A 19,785-nucleotide genomic window follows, 5' to 3' on the forward strand; every position below is an offset into this window, starting at 1 on the left:
GTGCAACTGAATACTAAATGTATATTTACAGTAAATTGACAGCTGTTTCTAAAAATAGCAAAACACAAGACCGTACACACTGGCCAGACCACACCAAACTAATACTGGCTATGTGTTGCTGCTGGTTTGCTCTCAAATTTTGATAGATTGTTTTAAGCATTGCATAGTACCTAGTAAGACAGCAAAACAGCCTATTAACAGCCTACAAACTCCCCCCCCCCCCCCCCCCAAAAAGGGTGCACTCTTATTGCGCAATACTTGCTACTAGGCCCACTACTATTCAACTTTGAAGCAATTTATCAGTTGCCTTAGCCTATTCATAGCACACAGCTAGCTATGGCAAAACTATTTCGTAATAGCCTACATTTTAGCGGCTACTGTTGAGGTTTTGCTCAATCATTACTGTTCATTTTGCTTAATCATTACTGTTCATTAAATAGTCAAACTGATTTGAGGTCGTTGTCATTCTTTTGTCAACCTAGGTGTACATTATATTTGCTTTGTAACATAGACTGTTATAGAAACATGACCAGTAAGTTTCAAATTCGTTAAAATAAATTGTCCGGTAAAATAAATTCATTCCAGACACCGGACCGGCAAGAAAAAATCCTAGCGGGAACCCTGCTCTGAACATAGGCCAGCCTGTGCTGGTTACTGTATGTGTATGCATCAAGAGTAATAACATTAGTCATCTGCACCATCATCTCTAAAGCCCAAATAAACCAGCTTAATGTGTGCACAGCATTAGAGCTACCATCATTAACACCTGATACTGGCGTGACAGCAATCAGAATGGCAGTATCTCTTATTTTCAGACAAGCTCAAGGGGAGCTTTTGCACTAAATGTTTTTCTCCCACAAAATTAATTAAATTTGTCCTTTCCAATCCATGTGCAGAATTGGCATTTGCCCTTAATTACAGTTTCTTTTCTTTCTGCTATCACTGAGGAATCTGAAAACTTGATCCTAAAAGTATGAGAAATCAATGCGAAGTGAACTGAAGTGAATTGTTAAACTGCATTGCATTTACTGAGTGACAGATGAGGTTTAATTTAATTACTTCTCACTCTTCACCATAAACTTATTTATTGAAATCAAGACCAGAAAATATGCATTTGGATCCCTTAATTGGTTCTACACAGCGCTGAATGCAATGAACTCACAAACTATATTAAGCTACCAAACAATGATTTTGCGTGACTGACTTCATGATTAGTTTCCATTATACATGTGGATGAAAAAGATGATCTGTTTACTACTTTTGAACACATCTATACAATAGCTTGGCCTTGCCTTGTTCATCAAGATTAGATTTGTTACCCACACAAACAACACCAGCCCCTGAAGCTGAAAGACCTGAAGTAAGCAGCCTAGCTAGTGGCTTGACCAGTCTTACAGATCAGACCTGGAAAGGTCATCTCATGCAAATGGACTCACTACAGCTTTTCTGCCCAGTAATACCATCAGTGCTCAATGGGTTGGGGATAACCTCCAGGTGTCTCCTCTCCATTTTGCATCTGAAAAGAAAGCACTGCCATCCATTATTACTTTGATAATTAAACTAGGATTCATAAAGTTTATCTTGAAGCTTAGAATAAGAAATTAATTGTTTTTTTCTTTTTAAAATGTTATTTCCTACTTGTTAGGCATTACCTGTATGGCAGCCATTAAAATGGAACTAAATGCACAAATACTTGTTGACATCTGCACATGACACACACTCAATTGAATAGAATGAATTTACTTTCAGCAGCAATATATTATTTATATTTGCTGTTGTTCTTGGCAGGTATCCCTTGGCAAACTTTACAGTGTCAGCGTATGGTATTGTCAGTGTGCTCCTAATAACAACAGTAAAAGTGAGTGGAAAGCTGTAACAGGCAGTTCTGATGTAGACCAGTACGTTTCTGAAACCACACACCCCTGACAACACAGAAATTTGAGAGAATATATGACAAAGGCAGAGAGGGAATTGAATATTTAGAATAAAATGGTTCTCACAATGTGTCTAAGACCCATGCTGGCACATGGTCTCCAAACGAGTGTTTTGTGGTGTTTGTGGTGTTATCATGGAAAGTATTAGCAAATTAATAATCAATAATTAATTCATACACCGATGATAAGCATCAGGATTGTAGCTCTTGATTGTTGCACGCAACACTGTCTCCCTCCCTCTCCCTAAACAAAGCAAACAAACAACAACAAAAAAGAATTGTCCAAGAATTATGCTACGTGGCATGTGGTCTGTCAAAGCATCCTATATTTTCAAAATGATTGGCAACAGTTTCTCTGGACATAAGCGCCATTGTACTGAACAGATAGGTTGGTGTTTATGGCAGCTGTGAACTGATAGAGCATGTACTCCATCTACTGGTGTCTGCATTGAAAATGCAATGACCAGCAGTTCTCTGTTCATAAGGACTGGCAGTCCACGATCTTTTATAACCAAATTCTCCAACTAGGAGCCCTGGAAATAACGTATCTTATCTATATGCATTATATCATCATTATTACATCCAATTCATAGCCGTGGTCACAGCACAACTGCATGTTGTCCTTCTGAAGAAAACCAACATGCATGTATGTATACAGACTTTCTGAAAGCATCTGTCAGACTCAATCTAAAAATGAATGCGGTAGCTTGCGTAAATACGGTGTAAAATGGCTCTCAAAATGAAATTAACCCATAAATAAATACATCCAAGAAAAAAAAAAAACATTTTTTTTTAATTTCATCTGTATTACATATTACTCATGTAATGTATCATGTATGTATTTATCTCTTTCATACTGGAAGGTTTTTTGGTACAGTAATAAGGCAAATCACAAAAATGTGTTCATTTATTAATTTAAGGCAAACACATGTTAAACTAGATTAAGTATTAGAATGAGCACTAAAATCTATTTTTCAATAGTTTATTTCTTAAATTTTATTTGTACTTTTGTACTTTCTCCTAATCGGATATCTGAGCTTTAATATTTTGAACATGAGAAAAGGGGCATCAACTTGCTCTTTATTTATATATGTATTTTACACTTGAATTTTGATTAATATTTAATGGTATGAATATTTCAGTGTCATCATTTCAAGAACTAGGCTCTCACAAAAACTGAAGTGATGGGACCACATAGACAAATTGCAGATACCTTTCCCACAGTCATGCAGCACTCTGCATGTGACAAGAGACAAGTTGTATCACTGGTTTCATACAATGGGTCACCAAGACTCAGTGGGTGGACTTTTTGCTATTCTGTTCTCTATGCCATTCTGTATGATTCCTTAATCACGTTTTTTATTATTTACAGTATATTTTTACAGCTCTGTATGCACTGCGACCACCCTCTCTGGTGGTCAATAACAGTTTCAGTGTTTTGGCAGGTTTTCTTTGGGTTTAAATAGAGGAACCTTAAAAGCTGTTGTCTGTTTCAAGGGCACATTTATCCCTCAATGGTGATTTGAAGTTTCGATGCAATTTTTCTTTTGAAAAATCCTGGTAGTTCAGCAAGCACACCACAGAGCAAATGGATGTTCTGCGTCTTCCTGGACCACAGTGGGAGACAGGAGTGGATAGTACGATAATCCTGCAGGCTGTTACAGAGGTACTCTACTGCCCTCATCTGTGAGCAGCTGAAAACTCATTGGCAGAATGTGCAACATTAGGTGAGTTAAATGTTCAGAGAATAGAAAGCTGGAGGCAATCTGAGTTTTGTCAATACTATCAGCAGACTTTCCTTTTTTCTCCTTTACATCCTCTCCAAATACACTGAGACCTCAGCCATTACATTATTATTAAATCATGGGTGTTTATGAAATTGTTTATTGATCGCTAACTTTTTATGTAACCATATTCTTCCTTCTGTCTCTGACTTTGAGTGTGCTGACAAATGTAGGTATTATGAATGACTGGGAAGATTATGTCACACACAAACACACACACACACACACACACTCATTCAGACACAAACACATGCATGCATGCATATATGCACTTGCTGGTGCACACAGACATACACATACAGTAAAATGTATGGCAAAACTATTTTTTCCACTTGTTCTCACAGCCTGACTATGCTTAGATTTCATAGTTATCGGTCAATTTCCACTAGTAGTCACACTTAACTAATGCCACAATTTCAAATATTGTCACTTCATGATAGCTGCAATTCGCTAGCCCTATGATTCAAGAGCACTGTACTTGCCTGCAACCTTTACTTTATTAATAAAATATCTGCTATTGAAATCCATCAATGAGGTAAAGTGCTGGGGCTTCACTGCCTTAAGATGAAGGGAGAAGCAGACGGAGACAAATATTCAGGCCTGTCCAATGTAGATTGAAAGGTCAAGAAGGATGAGTACATAGAACACCCTGTGCAGTGTTTCAGAGATGTTTCCATGACCAAGGCTGTGTGGTTTTCATTTAATGGTCATCCGATAGTCCTATTGTCTTCCACTCTCCATTCTACATTCTCCTAACAAAGATCAACCTGCATCTCCTGAATGAATTCTGACAATCACGACTGGCCACAAGCTGTGTGTTTATGAGTGAGTGGCTGAGTACATTCTTCTCTGACCATTTCATCCATAAAAATGTCTAATACTTCTTTTTAAGTGCCCTGCTTCTGTGTGTGTCTGCCTCTATGTGAATGGCATACTGTTATGGCTTGTTTCCATGACAACACCTGCACTTAAGCCAGCAGACCAAGAGCAGGGACATTTCCACTGAAGTTAGTCAGACCTTTGCATGGGCCAATCCATGCAGAAGTACACAAGATATGACCAGTTATCTGAGACGGTCTATGACTAAACCACATTGGGTAGAACAGATAGCTTCCAATCCCTGTAATTATAGTCTTTAATAATCATTTTGGTAGACTCACATGGAAAAGAATGCCTTCTAAAGGCTACAGACAGCTGAACTGATGTCATAGATAAGTTAAGAAGATGTGCTAGTTTTTGTGCCAGGGTTTTCAGACTTCAATTAAAAATAACCATTTTTGATTTGAGTTGGAAAGTTGGAATGTAATTTCTTATGAGTACAGTTTCTTACATTTAATTTAGTTTTACTGCTTACATTGTATATGCCTTACCACTGATCAGAAAAAATATGTGCAGTTTATTGATTGTTCAAGGCCACTGGCTCGATACTTATAAAACTAACCGATTTCAGAATGAATGTGTGGGAACTTCTGCTCACACTCAGTTACTGTATATCTGCGAGAACTTATACTTACATAAAATATCAGAGAACAATGTGATGTGGTTGATGAGCTGTGTTTCAAAGGAAGGCATGCAGGAATAAAGAGAGAGACAGGAGAGCTCTGCATTAATGCAAGCCTAGGTCTGAAATTGAATAGAAATTGGCTGATTATTCACACACCAGAGACCACATGCCACCATCAGGGGGGAAGCAACCCGGACAGATGTGCTCATTAGTGTATCGCAGCTATATGCTGCTTCCAAATTAAACGCATATATCAAACAATATCTCACCAATAAATATTGTCCTATCAGCATGTGGTGATCATTATTTTGAACTTTGGATATATATTTTTTGGGTTGTAGAGATTTATACTTCCTTACAGTACCTTATTAATAATGTTTTCTGCATAGACTGTACAAACTTACCAGTGACTTGTGCTATAAGGATTTCATTTTAAAGACTTGCTTTCCCATGGGAACATGTTGCATCACTCTACCTTATTGCTGTGTTAGAATTAATTAAATGGATAGATATACTTTTGGCTCGGAACAAGGTCAAATACAAGGAGTAATTACAGTTTAATATGACTAAATAATGAATGAATAAAAAGGCTTACATTCTGTGCTTTAGTGAAAAGGTTATTGATGTTTTGAGGTGAAATTCCCTCTCCCCCAAGGCTTGACCTTAGCTGTCCAAAGTGACTGTGGTTAAGCATTATGAAACATTCACATATTTGAATTATTATATAGAGCTACAGTTGTCACTACAGTTTGCTTAACTATGAAGCAGCCTTGCATTCAAACTGGTGAAAATCACTGATAATCACTGTGAAATATGTCAGCCATATCATAATTTTAATACACCAACTCTGACCATGACTAGCAATAAATTGCAATAAGCTGCAAAAATCCATGCAGTAGCTTTTCTAAATAAGAAAACACAGACATGTTACCATTTTCATCAGTGCAATGTTCGCTCTCAAATATCAGCAAATTACTGAACAGTTTACTCTTAAAATTTTAAATGATTTGTATCGTGAATAGAACCAGTCCCTCTTCATAACTGAATAATTGTAGCAGCTGTAGTTTCCCACTTCCTTAGTCAGACCCCCCATTTCTCCCTACCATTTTGCTGGGCTGTAGTGCCCCACCTCATTCCCATGGCCAACCCTGGCACCAGTTCCAGACTTGTTATGCCCTGACTGCCCAGCCCACACAACCACTTTTTCCTGGGGAGCCCACAGTTAAGCCCCCTCTGAAGAATTCTCATAGGTACCCAGGCAAAGCAGCAAGGGCCAACTCATCATCGGTTTTGATAACTACCTAATTAACTAAGCTAATTAAGAATTCCTGATTCATTCAAGGTAGAATAGCTAGGCTGACTACTTAAATCACATTAGTCCAATTTCCTAAGCAAGGAAAAGCTTATAGTGTTGTTTTTAAGCTTTGTTATTTTGAAGGTTAAATCACTTTTTGGATAGAAACATCTGAAATGCATTAACAAAACTACTTTTACATTCAATTTTAATGCTGACAACAGCCACAAAAAATAGAATATTCATAAAATATATAAATCATAGACTGACTTTAAAGCACAGGTAATTTTATGAATTTCCTGTCTTTTGTGGCTTTTGCCAAAATTACACCTGAAAGCTAGTTACATGTCAAGAATTGTTGAACTTCAGTGTTTATAAAAGCATGCAGCAGTGTATGGAACCCATAAATGACTTATCTATAGAGACATTTATAGAGTTCATAAAATGGCAGGTAGTGCTGTGGAGATGGGAATCTCACACTTGAAAAAGGAGTGAATATTTCCATGAATAAATTTGGCAACAGCTCCAAAAAAGCCAGCCCCATAAGAACAGCTTGTGCACTTTTGTGCATTATCTTCAAACTGAGGACTCATATTGTCATATATGCAATTCCAAGCCTATTATCCTTGGGGAATATTGGAAGCAAGGCAACATTACCCATACTGAAAACATGAAATTATACAGCTCTCAAAATCATTTTTTAAAGTTATTAAAGACAACTTCAAATGGTTATTTTTGTCACTTTCAGTCTGACTAAAAACAGAAATCATCCATACTAATTTGCCAACATTTATTTACAATCATGAAATGTGCAATCATGTGCACAGATTACAGTACTATAACAACATTACTGTGTTCAATGATTGCATTTTTGGGGCAATTTCTCAACATACGGGACAAACTGTGAAAAACGTCATCACTACTGGTTGTTTGTTGAAATTCACATGTGGCAAGCATGAACTGAGATCTACCTGTAGGACATGGTCTTACTCTAAACTGAGAGAAGGAGATTAATGCAGGCCCCGATGTAGAAAAAAGTAACATTCAACTCATCAGACCATATTACTTTCTTCCACTTGTCTGGTTCAGGTACTGGTCAGGCCAAGGCCACGTTTTTTTTTTTTTTTTTTGCTCATCACCTCAAGTTATGCGTTGTTGCACACTGGCCACAGTTAAAAGTAGTTTCTGAATATCAGCTTTACCATAAATATCAACTTTGTAAAGCTTATGACATACCATTTTGTTGTGACTGGGTCTTCGAGATGGAGGTTCAGCCCTCTGGTCATTTCTGAGGCCGTTGTTTTGTGTCGTCTTAAGTGTCCTATCTCTGTCTGTGAGCTTCGACTTGGGGCCACTGATACTCTTTTCTGTTTTTCCTTGTTTGGCGTATGCCACAATGTCTTTTGACGCTGTTCCCCTGAAAACGTAAATTAATTTTGCTAGTTCCGTGACTGACGCACCTAAACCAACACCTCTCTCAAAATCTGCTAGACCTCTCATTTTATGCGCTCTAGAATGCAAGCTGCAACGGAGTGTATCCTTCAGTCCTTAACACGATAAATTGTAGTAGCGTCTACCGGGTTACCGGCTGGTAAATAGGCTACGTGACCGTTTGTAGTTGAAGAAAATGGTTTCGTTTAAGACTTCGCTGTAATGGAAGTGTTACTATGAATTGCTCCTGTAGTTCTGCCACAAGTGGAGCCAGACCGGCAAACTGGCAGAGACAGCACCGAAGTTAGCATGCAGGTTCATAGCCAGGGCACCACAGCCTTCCGCAAGTATGCTAACAACGTGCATTACTACAAATAATATGACTTGGTGGACTAAAGCAAGTGACTGAAATATCGGTTAAATGTATATGAGAATGTTTATGGAACATGTGCACAGTTAAATGAATTTTCGAAAAAAAAAAAAAGATATAAAGGTAATATAACTTACCTAATTGTTTGGCGAGTTTGGGGTAACATTGGTAGCGTCAGCTGACGGAAAAGATGAGACGGTGTCCGACGCGAAACTTTATTAATCTGCAGGAGCCTGACAAAACTACTAATGTGGGGGGGGGGGGGGGGGGGGGGGGGGGGGGGGGGGGGGGGGGGGGGGGGGGGGGGGGGGGGGGGGGGGGGGGGGGGGGGGGGGGGGGGGGGGGGGGGGGGGGGGGGGGGGGGGGGGGGGGGGGGGGGGGGGGGGGGGGGGGGGGGGGGGTGCAACTATTGATTGTATACTTAGAGCAATGTGGGTAATATTGTTGTTAATGATAAAATTCATGTCAATACTGTAATTGATGGCGATAATTGGCTTTCCCAGAGTTGGTATGTTCTGGGGAGGAGCTTGATAGGGAACATAGATAAACCTGGTTCAGCTGGGAGCGTTTGAAGTGAAGAATTGGAGTGGTGTTGTAGTAAAAAAAAAAGCAAAGCACTGTTCGTGTTTGTGTTCCAAAGTGTTTTTGTTATTAATAAATAGTTGGCCGGCATTATTTTTCTTGCATTTCTTTGAAAAAATAAATCTCACCAGTGCTGTGCTCCCACTGCTCGGTCATCCCGTCACAAGCAATGGAATAACGACCATGAGCGAGGCTTTGCTCTTCCTATGTGTTTGTCCTTGATATATACTGTACGTGCATATATATGTTTGCTACATTATTTATAGTTTGTGGTCAGTTCAGTCCAAAACCTTCTGACATTAACAGAAACAACACACTAAAGAGCTTTGAAGAGATGTAAAGGCTAACATCATATGCTCCCAGTGATATTAGCATAATTCTCAGATATCAAACATATTCTAATGCATTCATTGAGGATATTAATCATGCTGAGATATATCTATATCATCCTCGTGCAGCAAATATATTTTACACATATTTGTATTGCTTGTATTATTGCTCTTATAAAAATGTTTTTCCTCTCAGGATTTATGACGTGAGGTGACTATAATGATAAAATAAAGCCTTGTCAAGGTAGTGACTGCTGTGGAAAATATTTACACACCAATTACATTTTATGTTGCAACAGTTACCATTATGAGTGACACCCAGATTTGAAGAAAAAATTGCAAAGTTGCATTCGCTGTCTTCATTACTCATGTTTTGTTCTTCCTGTTGAAATTTGTATTTTATGACAATACTTTCATTTTGAACAACTCATGCATTTCAACATTTGAGTTGGAGCCTACTCTGATGTATTTCAGAAGCCACAGGTTAAAAAAAAAAAAAAAGAGTGCTTTTGCAAGCTCTGCAAAGCTCTGCACATTCTCTTTCTTTTCAAGTTGGTCTCCTAAGCAATTTCCAGTGACAAATGGGTTAGACCCTGCATGATATTCCTGCACGTTGATTTCAAGATCAGAAAGAAACAAAGATTACATAAAATGTCACCACATGACACACATTTAATAACAACTTGACATTGGTCAGACAACCCCATATATTTAGGTATGATTTATGTTTGCAGGGTGAAAGGTTCAGAAAAATTAATTGCCCCTGCCAAGTGCAGAAAAAAATGTTATTGAAGGCCTGTACTCATTCATGACCTTTGGTTTAATCAAATGACCTGCTGCTCCTATAGCTTCCTTTTTTGTCCTGTAAAACAACAATTCAAAATAAAGTCAGGGCATTTGCAGATTATTTTGACATTTACCATTGTCTAATAGAATTTACACTTTATTATATTTAAAGTGCATAACCTTATACTAGTTTTAATCAAGGAACACTATTGACATTCAAAGCAAATGTCAGAGCAAAAAAAACAATCCTTAAATGTAGTTATTGACTTGTTTAATTAATGGCATAATTTGAGTCACAGTCATACCAACCTAGGTATGAAAACATAAAAAAACATACATACTGTTTTCTCAGACATATTGTATGTCATTACTTCATGTTGCACAGTACCCAAACTCAAATCAAATTCAAATTGACAGTTTCAGTAAAATCCATTCAGTTCAGTAATCAAAGATTAAATAAATTTCTTTATAAACAATATGTGAGTAACGCGCAATTCCTCGTTTTCAGAGGATGTCCCCTCGGCTTAAAACTTAAAAGGTGTAATGATCTTCGGTCAGGAATGATTTCCCACCGGGTCAAACTAAATGCAACATTAGATACCCAAAACCAATACAGCAGGGTTGAACCTGTGCCATAACTGGATTCTAAGTTTAATATACCTTACAGTATCACATACAGCAATGCTGAAGGATGGACCAAAAACCACCTGGTGCAGCAAGTAGCATGCATGCAGACCAGAGCTGTGGCACATAAAGACAAACAGACTTGAGTAATGTTTTGTCTCCTAAGGCTGTAGCCCCGGGCCCGCAGTTCTTCCACTTACAACAGGGCCCACCTTGGGCCCAATCTGCCTGACTGAACATGCATTTTTGTTGTTTAGTTGAATATTTTGGATAAAGTTTGTTTGTGTGTCTTGATTGCGGCAAAAAGTAAAAAGTCAGACTGAGGGCGTAATGGTTTCGACCGACCCCTAGCTAAGTTTCTTGCTGCGATATTTATTTTGAATGAGCAGAGACACAACAGAGTTACTGAAAACTTTATTCGCTGTCCAGTATCCTTGTGTAAGTGTACAAACAGAAAAATTACACCCTCTCCCAAAGTAGGAACTAGGCGATCGCCGGCTGTCCTGTTTTATTTCCCATTGCCTTCACTGCTTGCAGAGCCGCGGTAGGCTATTTTAAAATGGTCTCACGCCCCACCGGAAGCAGAGAGAAGCATGGCATCGCTGCAGCTAGCATCCTCCCAGGGTGAGAAACTTAGCTAGGGGTCAATAGAAACCATTAGGCTTTCTGTTTGAGTCCCAGAGCACAAGCTCAGCGATTGAAGACTACTTTTTACTTCCCATTGCCGTCTCTGCTGACAGAGCCGCAATATTTATTTTGAATGAGCAGAGACATAATAGAGTTACAGAAAACTTTATTCGCTATCCAGTATCCTTGTGTAAATGTACAAACAGAAAAATTACACCTTCTATTTGAGTCCCAAAGTATAGGAACTAGGTGATCGCCGTCATTGCTGACAGAGCCACAGTATTTAAAAATGGTTTCACGAAATAAGGTGTGCTGAAATAGCACACCTCATTGTAATCCACATTTCTCTCCATTCCGCCCTTCCGTCTCCATAAATTTCCCCTTAGATCTGTCATGCATCTCCATACAGCCTATAACAGGCTGTATAAGGGCCCACTACAGGTCCTCGCCCCCTCTGCAATGAGCCATCGGCTCCGCGCCTGACCCAAGGCATTAATAATTTTGTTGCTGTGTTATGAAATAAGAGGGGAAATTCAGTCAAATTAGTAGAGCAATAATCCAGTGAAATTAGCAGAGCGGTAACACATATTTGAGAATGGCGTTCTTAAAAATCCTGGTTGTAGAGTGGTCATGCATGTATGTATTTATACAGTGACTATTAAGTTGATGTTAAACCACATGTTCCATGATGAAACAGTGGGCTCAGGCTCAGTGTTTAAATTATACTTACTTTGGGGACTCTTGTATTATACGTGCTGTCCTTGCTGCTTATGATTTAAAGAGTGTGCTGTCTGAGCAGTATTGCACGGCTGATAATGTGACAGCATTAAAAGTGGCTGTACTCTGTTTTTGAGAAATTGAGATTGATAAGATTACCTTCTATGTTAGTTTCTTCTCCCTCTTTCTCTGTACTTGTATGCAAGCATTAGTAACCTCATAGGAAAACAGCACTGCCAGAAAATCATATGAGCACTTTTCTTTTGATGTCAGCTCTTGAGAAAAATGTATGCATCTACAGGGATTGAGAATGGTGACTAATTTATTACTGTAATTCACTGCTATTTAACCAAGAAAAAAGGATGATGACCGTTGTGCCAAAACATGTTCGTTTTATTTTTCGTCGCTGTCATCAGGAACATTTTCAATTGTTATTTGCTCAATGACTAACCCATCAATGACTCTGGTGAAAACTCATACATTTTAATACAGGTTACTTAAGACTGGTGTGGCTGTATGCATGAACAGCAGTCTGTCACTGAATTCGTGAAGCAATAATTACTTATTTATATGTAACTATATAGCTGTTTGCTTGTCTTGCTCAATATGATTTATTTTATTGTCTGCTAGAAGGGAAAGGCACAGCTAATTTGGGAGCTCTGCATTTGGTCTGCATGCTAAGGATGTTTGATGTAGATATATATGTCAGAGAACATCCAACTGTTAGCAAGAAGCCCTGGGCCCCCAAAAGCACCATGCACTCCACTAGCTGAAGGGAGACTGTTATTTCATAAGTCCTACTGGGTCATCTCTTCTTAGATTAGGTCCAGAAAGCAGACATGTTCACCTCTGGTGACTCTTGCTTTGCATTAAGCCATAATTTTCCCCCACTGCCCCCAGCAAAGACAGTGAAGACACTGGGACAGTTAGTGCAAATAAAATAAAAATTCCACTACAGTGCATCAAAGCTCAACAAGTCTTCAGAATTTGTCATTAATAACATTATGGCTTCAGCAGAAAAGAGATGAATAACTGTGAATGACAATCTTTTATTTATTTTGGAAAGCATTTTACTCATCAACATTTATCTCTGTTTGGCAACTACAATGCAAACAGCATGGAGGAATTCTCAGAGGCACAAATGCCAGGTAGTGAGGCCAATGAAACCAATCAAACAGGGTTACAATGAGCTTGTGATCACTGGAGAATTGTAATACAGTATTTGTGGTGGTTAATTTAGTTTTCCTGCATGCACACCCAAAAAAAAAACAAGCACAGTAAGGTGTGAGAGTGTGATTTCAAAACCTCTAATACCATAGCTGCAACCTCCCAGATCCAACATGTTGCACATACAGCATTACCACCCTGAAAATACATTTTAATGCTTTTCTCCCCTTTTATGGAACCCTAAATGCTAATTGTATATCAGGCTTGTCTCACTGTAACAGCTTCTGCAGGGGCACTAAGGTGAGATGAATGTGCAATACTCCAATACACTCGTACAAAGCCAACATTTATTTACATTAAAGGCGTTACTCTGCTGATGTCATCTCTGCATGTGCAGGTGTCTGACAGCAATAAGATGAGTGACCCTTGGTGACATATCCATCCAGTCCCCAACACAACAAAGCCAATTTGTTCTGCTGCTCAGATGATGACGTGGCTGGGATTGAACCTGGGACATAGAGCTTGTCTTGCACTCTGTGCAAGCACCTTCACCACAGAGCTACTTGAGAGTCTAATTATTCAACTGCCTTTGTGTTAGTGCTTTGAAATCCACTGTTAGCTGTAAACCTGCTAACAGTGGATGCTCTGGGGAAATTATGTGGGGTTTCCATAAGGACTTGTCACATGTGATAGAAACATTACTTAAGAATGTTCCTACAACATTCCTTGAGTAGAATGTCATAGTACTCACGTGTGGCAATGCCCATGAATCATTACACACCAGCTCATGACATTTCAAGGAACATCCAAGAATTGTTTTGAGATAATACTATGCATACAATCAGCACTGAAGAGTTTTTGGAATTCTCTAAAATGACAATACATTGAATTCACAGGCTTGAGAATCAACCTTGAAATAGTGTACAGGCAGGCAATTTTGTTTGCTGTCATAAAGCAAATCTTGGATGTCGTGTGTTTGACCTTGTTTTGGTCTTTAAATGTACTATTTTTGTTAAATGTAAATTCAGAGGTATGTTTGGTATTCTGTGGAAAATAGCTCCCCACCTGTTGCAAATTCCACATTTATCCTTTTCTCAGTGACTGACCAGGCTAAAATATGGTTGATTCTTGCGTCAATCACAATTTTCCTCTTTTTCCCACTACTCTGCAGAGGTGTTCAGAATCCTGTGGTTGAATCCACCAGGTTGCGATAGATTACTAAGAATAACTTAACCATAACCTGAAAAAACTGTCAATGCTCACTACCATTGTGCATAGGTCCTGTAACTACAATGTGCTTGCCTAACATTCACATGTAAATATGCTGCATGATGGAACTATTAATTTATAATTACATGCAATGGCATCACATCAAGGGGACTCTCCATCCAGTAGGCCTACACACTGCATAACAATGTGTACTTACAAAGTACTTATGTAGTACACAAGTGTTATTACACAGGTATAAGAACTTTGTAATGCAAAGTGTGCCCACAAAAACTAGAAGTCATTATGTGTCAGAGAACACCCCTACAGGTAGGTGCCCTTGAACTGAAGCCGACTGTCAAAATATTGGCTAGATACCCTAATAAAGTTTTACTGTAATTAAAAAAGATAAATGGCTTTTCTGTCCAATAATTGCTTAATTTTCTATGGATTTATTTCTGTAATGCAGAAACTAATTGTTTTTTTCCACAGTGAATCTACTACCCCAGGCTACTTAAAAATGCATAGCATGACAATGTTGGACTCAAGAAGTGGTTATTTTAGGCACACAGACAGAGGGTCTCAGTCAATCTTATATCTACTTCAATATTTTTAATCAAAATTAACACATATCAACTTTCTGGGTAACATATTGTAACAGTGATTTTTTTTTTCTGGTCTGACTATTGATGACAACATTATGGAGGCGTATCAACAGAAACAAACAAGAAGAGTACAGTGCTTGTTTTCTTATCAACACCACAACATAGAGTAGATGTCATTGGTCAGAATCACGTTGTACATAACTGATGTTTTGGAAAAACAAAATAACAAACAAAAGTCATTATACTCTACATATTGCACGTCATTGTGCTATGTAAGGAATAACCCATGACAAGCTAAGCAGTATTGAAATGCATTCAGGACAGGGTAGTCCAATTGCTTTAACAAAGTGATTTATTTAGAACAGTACAGCTTGGGGTGTGTTATTTTGTTAATTCCATGGCTATTTGTCACCAGAATAATGATACACAGCTTAAATAATCAGTTGTATGTTTTTAACATTACACCTGTTTTCCTACGTACCTGTGCTATCTTCTCCCAACTACAAACAATATTGATTTGTATTGACATTTAGCCTGCTGGCTAACAACAAACAACACAAAAAGGCTGGTTGCATACAAGATGTCTGATAAAACCAAACACATACATGCACTTGCTCGGGGATGGACCACACTACAAATGGCAACAAGAGGACCCTAGAGTCCTCCAAATTGCTCCAGAGAACAGGATTATGATTCAGACTCACATATAATTAATTGAGCGTCTTTCAGTCAAGGTATGAATTTTTAGGTCTCATGACACAATGTAATGTTTTAATTAATGTAAGTCACAGGATGTGATTATATTTTTTATATTTAATTATTTAATGAATCATGCAGATATACATATATTTCACTTGCAGAAACATTCTTTGACAATTATAAATGATGAGGTAAATACCTGAAGAGCAGAAATGTGCAGAGTTTGGGTTTATGTCTTATAGAGCAACAAGCAACATACCAGATACTGCAGAGGTGAACTGAATGCTAAGTAGGTTGGCAGAGATTACCAGGAGATGGAGGGAAAAAAGTGAGATTTGTAAAGTACTGCATAGCAAGCTTTTCCTAGTCATTCTCGATGATTGGTACTGCAGTTCTTCCAAAAGGTCATCAGTATATTAAAACACAAAATAAAAAAAGAAAGAAAAAGTTTCAACTTGATGTATTCCCAGAAGGTCAGAGAGATTTGTGAAGTCTATTAGAGAGAAAAGTCAACCACTAGATCATTCCTCTTGTGGTGGAAATCTTTCGAATCAATCTCTGTGCTGCTGCTGGGGATTTCAGATTAAAGCAGGAAGGGGCAACAATTTGAACCAGAACCCTTTGCCTTCAATTTGCTTGGTTTTTACTCTTCAAGTTCTACAAACTATCTCATTTATTTTACTGCACAAAGAAAAAAAAACATTAATAAATAAATAAAATGACCTCTTTGGGCAAAGCCAAGACATGGTCATTACTTCCCTGGCTATCTGGTCTTTCCTGCAGGTAGGGCACTTGTGCCACATTGATCACTCTTCACTCCTTCCCCCTACAGTAAGATGGGAGCACCTACAATACATGTCACAGTAGTTTTATTACTGCCCGTATATTAATAACTGACCACCCTGAAATATATAACTTATAAGAAATATACCAAGATAGCACAGATTCTTGGTCTAGTTATACATCTGATAGGTCTGCTTTTGAAGTCAACTAGGAGGCCTGCTGATACAAGTCATCATTTAAAAACAATTACAACAGAAGGCAGCCCAACTGTTGGATGGTCTCATGTTCATAAAACCATAGGTTGCCAAAATTCTACTAAACTTGTTTAAATATTGAATGCATTCATTTAGTTCCTGTCTGAATAACAAGCATGAATGCAATCCCTGAGCAAACACGAAATAAGCAGTGGGATCTTAGTAGTGAACACTACTGAGGAGAAACACCTTGATAATCACCACAAATGCATGTGACATAAACATTACTGTTGTTTTACTTCGGTTTACATTGAGTGTTCAAAATGTCACCTCCTGTGTCAAACGGACATTCTGATTTATATTAAATGACATGGGTATCAAATTATATTAAGTTTTTTTTTTAATGGTATGATGATATTTTCCTTGTCAAGTTGACATCATTAGCTGTATCAACTGCCTTAAGCACTCGGTATGTTCAGATAGAACAAGGCAGAACTGCAGAGCAATATATTTATGGAACCCTTTCGCAAAAGGTGTTCTAAACTCAAGACACAGCTTGAGACAAGGTTGTGTTGGAACTCCCAACACCAATGACATATGGCAATAGTTTTTAATTTCTCTGTGAACACACAGCACCATAGTTCTTCTTTTGGTATTTCACTTCCCATTCATAACAAACAAATGTTTAAGACTAATATTAATAACTACAAATAATAGCAAAATTATAAATAAATTCATGTCCCTGCACAATAATATTAAATATTATGGTTATTTGTAACTTGGAACATATAAGGAGCCCACCGTTGAGAGATCACCCTTTATCATCATTTTAGGTGTCCTCAAACAGCAGGTTACCTGAATAAGAATGATTAGTTATGATATTTTGTTTCTAATATAATTGGGGGATATAAATGTAAAGTGGTGCTTATTTTATTTTCATATTGCTCACATTAAACATTAGGTATTATATTGATTTGGATGTTTATATGACATTTTCCAAAGACACGGATACACATTTCACATTTCTTATTTCTTAAAGTATAGTGTGAGCCTGAAAATAAATACTGTGGATGAATAATATTTAGTATCTAACAACTTTGTCCTTTAAGATACTAACATTACCACTCTGAATTTATACAGGTCATACTCTATTATCACTGAGCTCATATGGGATTTCAAAGTGCTGTAATTTTACGTAGGATTAATCAGCTCCACTCAGCACCAGAGTGTATCACCAATCCCAGTGTTGCACTGCAGCCATTTTGCAACAGAATGTGTCACCTGTTTTACTCAAATATAGTGAAGGTGAGGAGTGAGAGATTTATTGAATCAAGCGCACTGTGGAATGATTGTATGTTCAGATTGGGACTTTTGCTTGAATACTAGGTCTGTCTTCTTTTGAAATCCAGTAAATCGGGGGCTGAAACATCACCCTCAGATGTGCCAGTTGACTAAATGCCGTATATTTCAAATGCATTCTAGTTGATTAAATTTTTCTTTATACCTGAATAAAGCTTGGTTTTGCTTGGTTTATCTGTGATGAATGCCTGCTGTGCCCTTGCTATTTTAATGCTGTAGCATTCTGTGTACTTGTCATTCTAACATGGCTTGTTTTTTTTGCTGCTGTAGTCTGATGTACTCTTCAGGAAAATGAGAAAAAAAAGGAAAAAAAGTGAAGAACCGTGTAAACAGGCTAAAAGAAACCAGGCCTGACCTGGCAGTCAATCCCCAAGAAATGATGAAATCTGACAGCATACTTCATCCTCAAGTGTTGTCTGAGTGCAAACAGGAGTAAACAATCCCGAAATAATGCACCGAAATGTACACATACCTGTGCTTTTCATATTTTCAATTCAGCTGTGTGAAACTACTGCCATCTCCTGGCTATTTGCAGCCAGGCATTTCTTCAAGTGAATGTGGTGTTCAGTGATTTTCTCCTACACAGTACCAGGAATATACCATGGGCTCCGTCATGCTCAGGACTGAAGTGATGCACATGAGCACATCTCTGCTTTCTGTAAGAGGAAACGACAAAGCTCTGTGGTTACGTTTGTATCAATGAAACTGAGCATCTTGTGTGCATGTTAAGTGTTTAAAGGCTTACTGTGTAGGTGTTCAAGTGAAACAGCTTGGAGATAAAGGGGGTGGTACCTGATCTCAGTGTTGTCATTCATTCAACAGACCACTAATGGATTTCATTTCCATAAAAGCAGCACTCCTTTGAATCCATCAACTGTCAGCTGAACTAAATGTTAAAATTGTGTTTCCTCTCAAGGTGTGATCTGTTTCTTACCTTGACAGCTCTTTAAACCAGCCCTGAACCCATACACATATGCAATACACAATCCATGCATTAAGCCTTAAATATGTGCATATTCTATTGTTCTATGTCCCTTGTTCTATGTGAAGGAAAAGAGCCAATCTATCCATCCGTCCTCCTCCTTAAGAATGTAAAACATATACTGAAAATACTAGTGCCAAATGTATTTCAAATCTTAGGGATGATTTTCACTGATTTAAGAAGACAGACCATATCTAGATTGCTTACTATCTAGACCAGGCAACTAACAAAATCCAACTTAAATTACATCCATTACACAAACCTGCACATTGTCAAGTTACATACCAAATAGGACTTTGTTTCAACTAGTACACAAGGCTTACTGCTGGAAAAAGTGAATTGAATTTAGAGGCAATTCTCTACATTTTATGAAATAGCACGTATGTTTTGAATTGCTCTGTTGACTATTATCGTTACTAAGAAGCGCAACAGGAAAAAAAGCAATTTCTGAGTATATCCACAAGTTCACTGATAAAACTGCTAGGGGAAGACATGTTGTTTTCTATTTTTGTTCTCTCTTCTCAATGTCTTGGTGTAAAGGGAGGTCACTTATTAATCCGTCTGCAAAAGCAGCTACTAGACAAAACTGTTGTCTTGTTGAAACAAGAAACAATCAATTTCTTAGAGAAACTAAGATGTCTTCAGATTCAAAATTTGAAAGAGTCTTGCACTGCAGTATACTGTGGCTACATTGGCTAAAGTTAATGTTTCTATCTAATCTGCTCAAGGGCCACTTAACTGACTACACTGGTGAAGGAGGAAGTAGTATGTTGGTCTTTAGTCCTTTTTTTTTAATTAGCAAGATTCTA

This window comes from Megalops cyprinoides, chromosome 6 (genome assembly GCF_013368585.1).
Source record: "Megalops cyprinoides isolate fMegCyp1 chromosome 6, fMegCyp1.pri, whole genome shotgun sequence".
NCBI classification, from domain to species: domain Eukaryota; kingdom Metazoa; phylum Chordata; class Actinopteri; order Elopiformes; family Megalopidae; genus Megalops; species Megalops cyprinoides.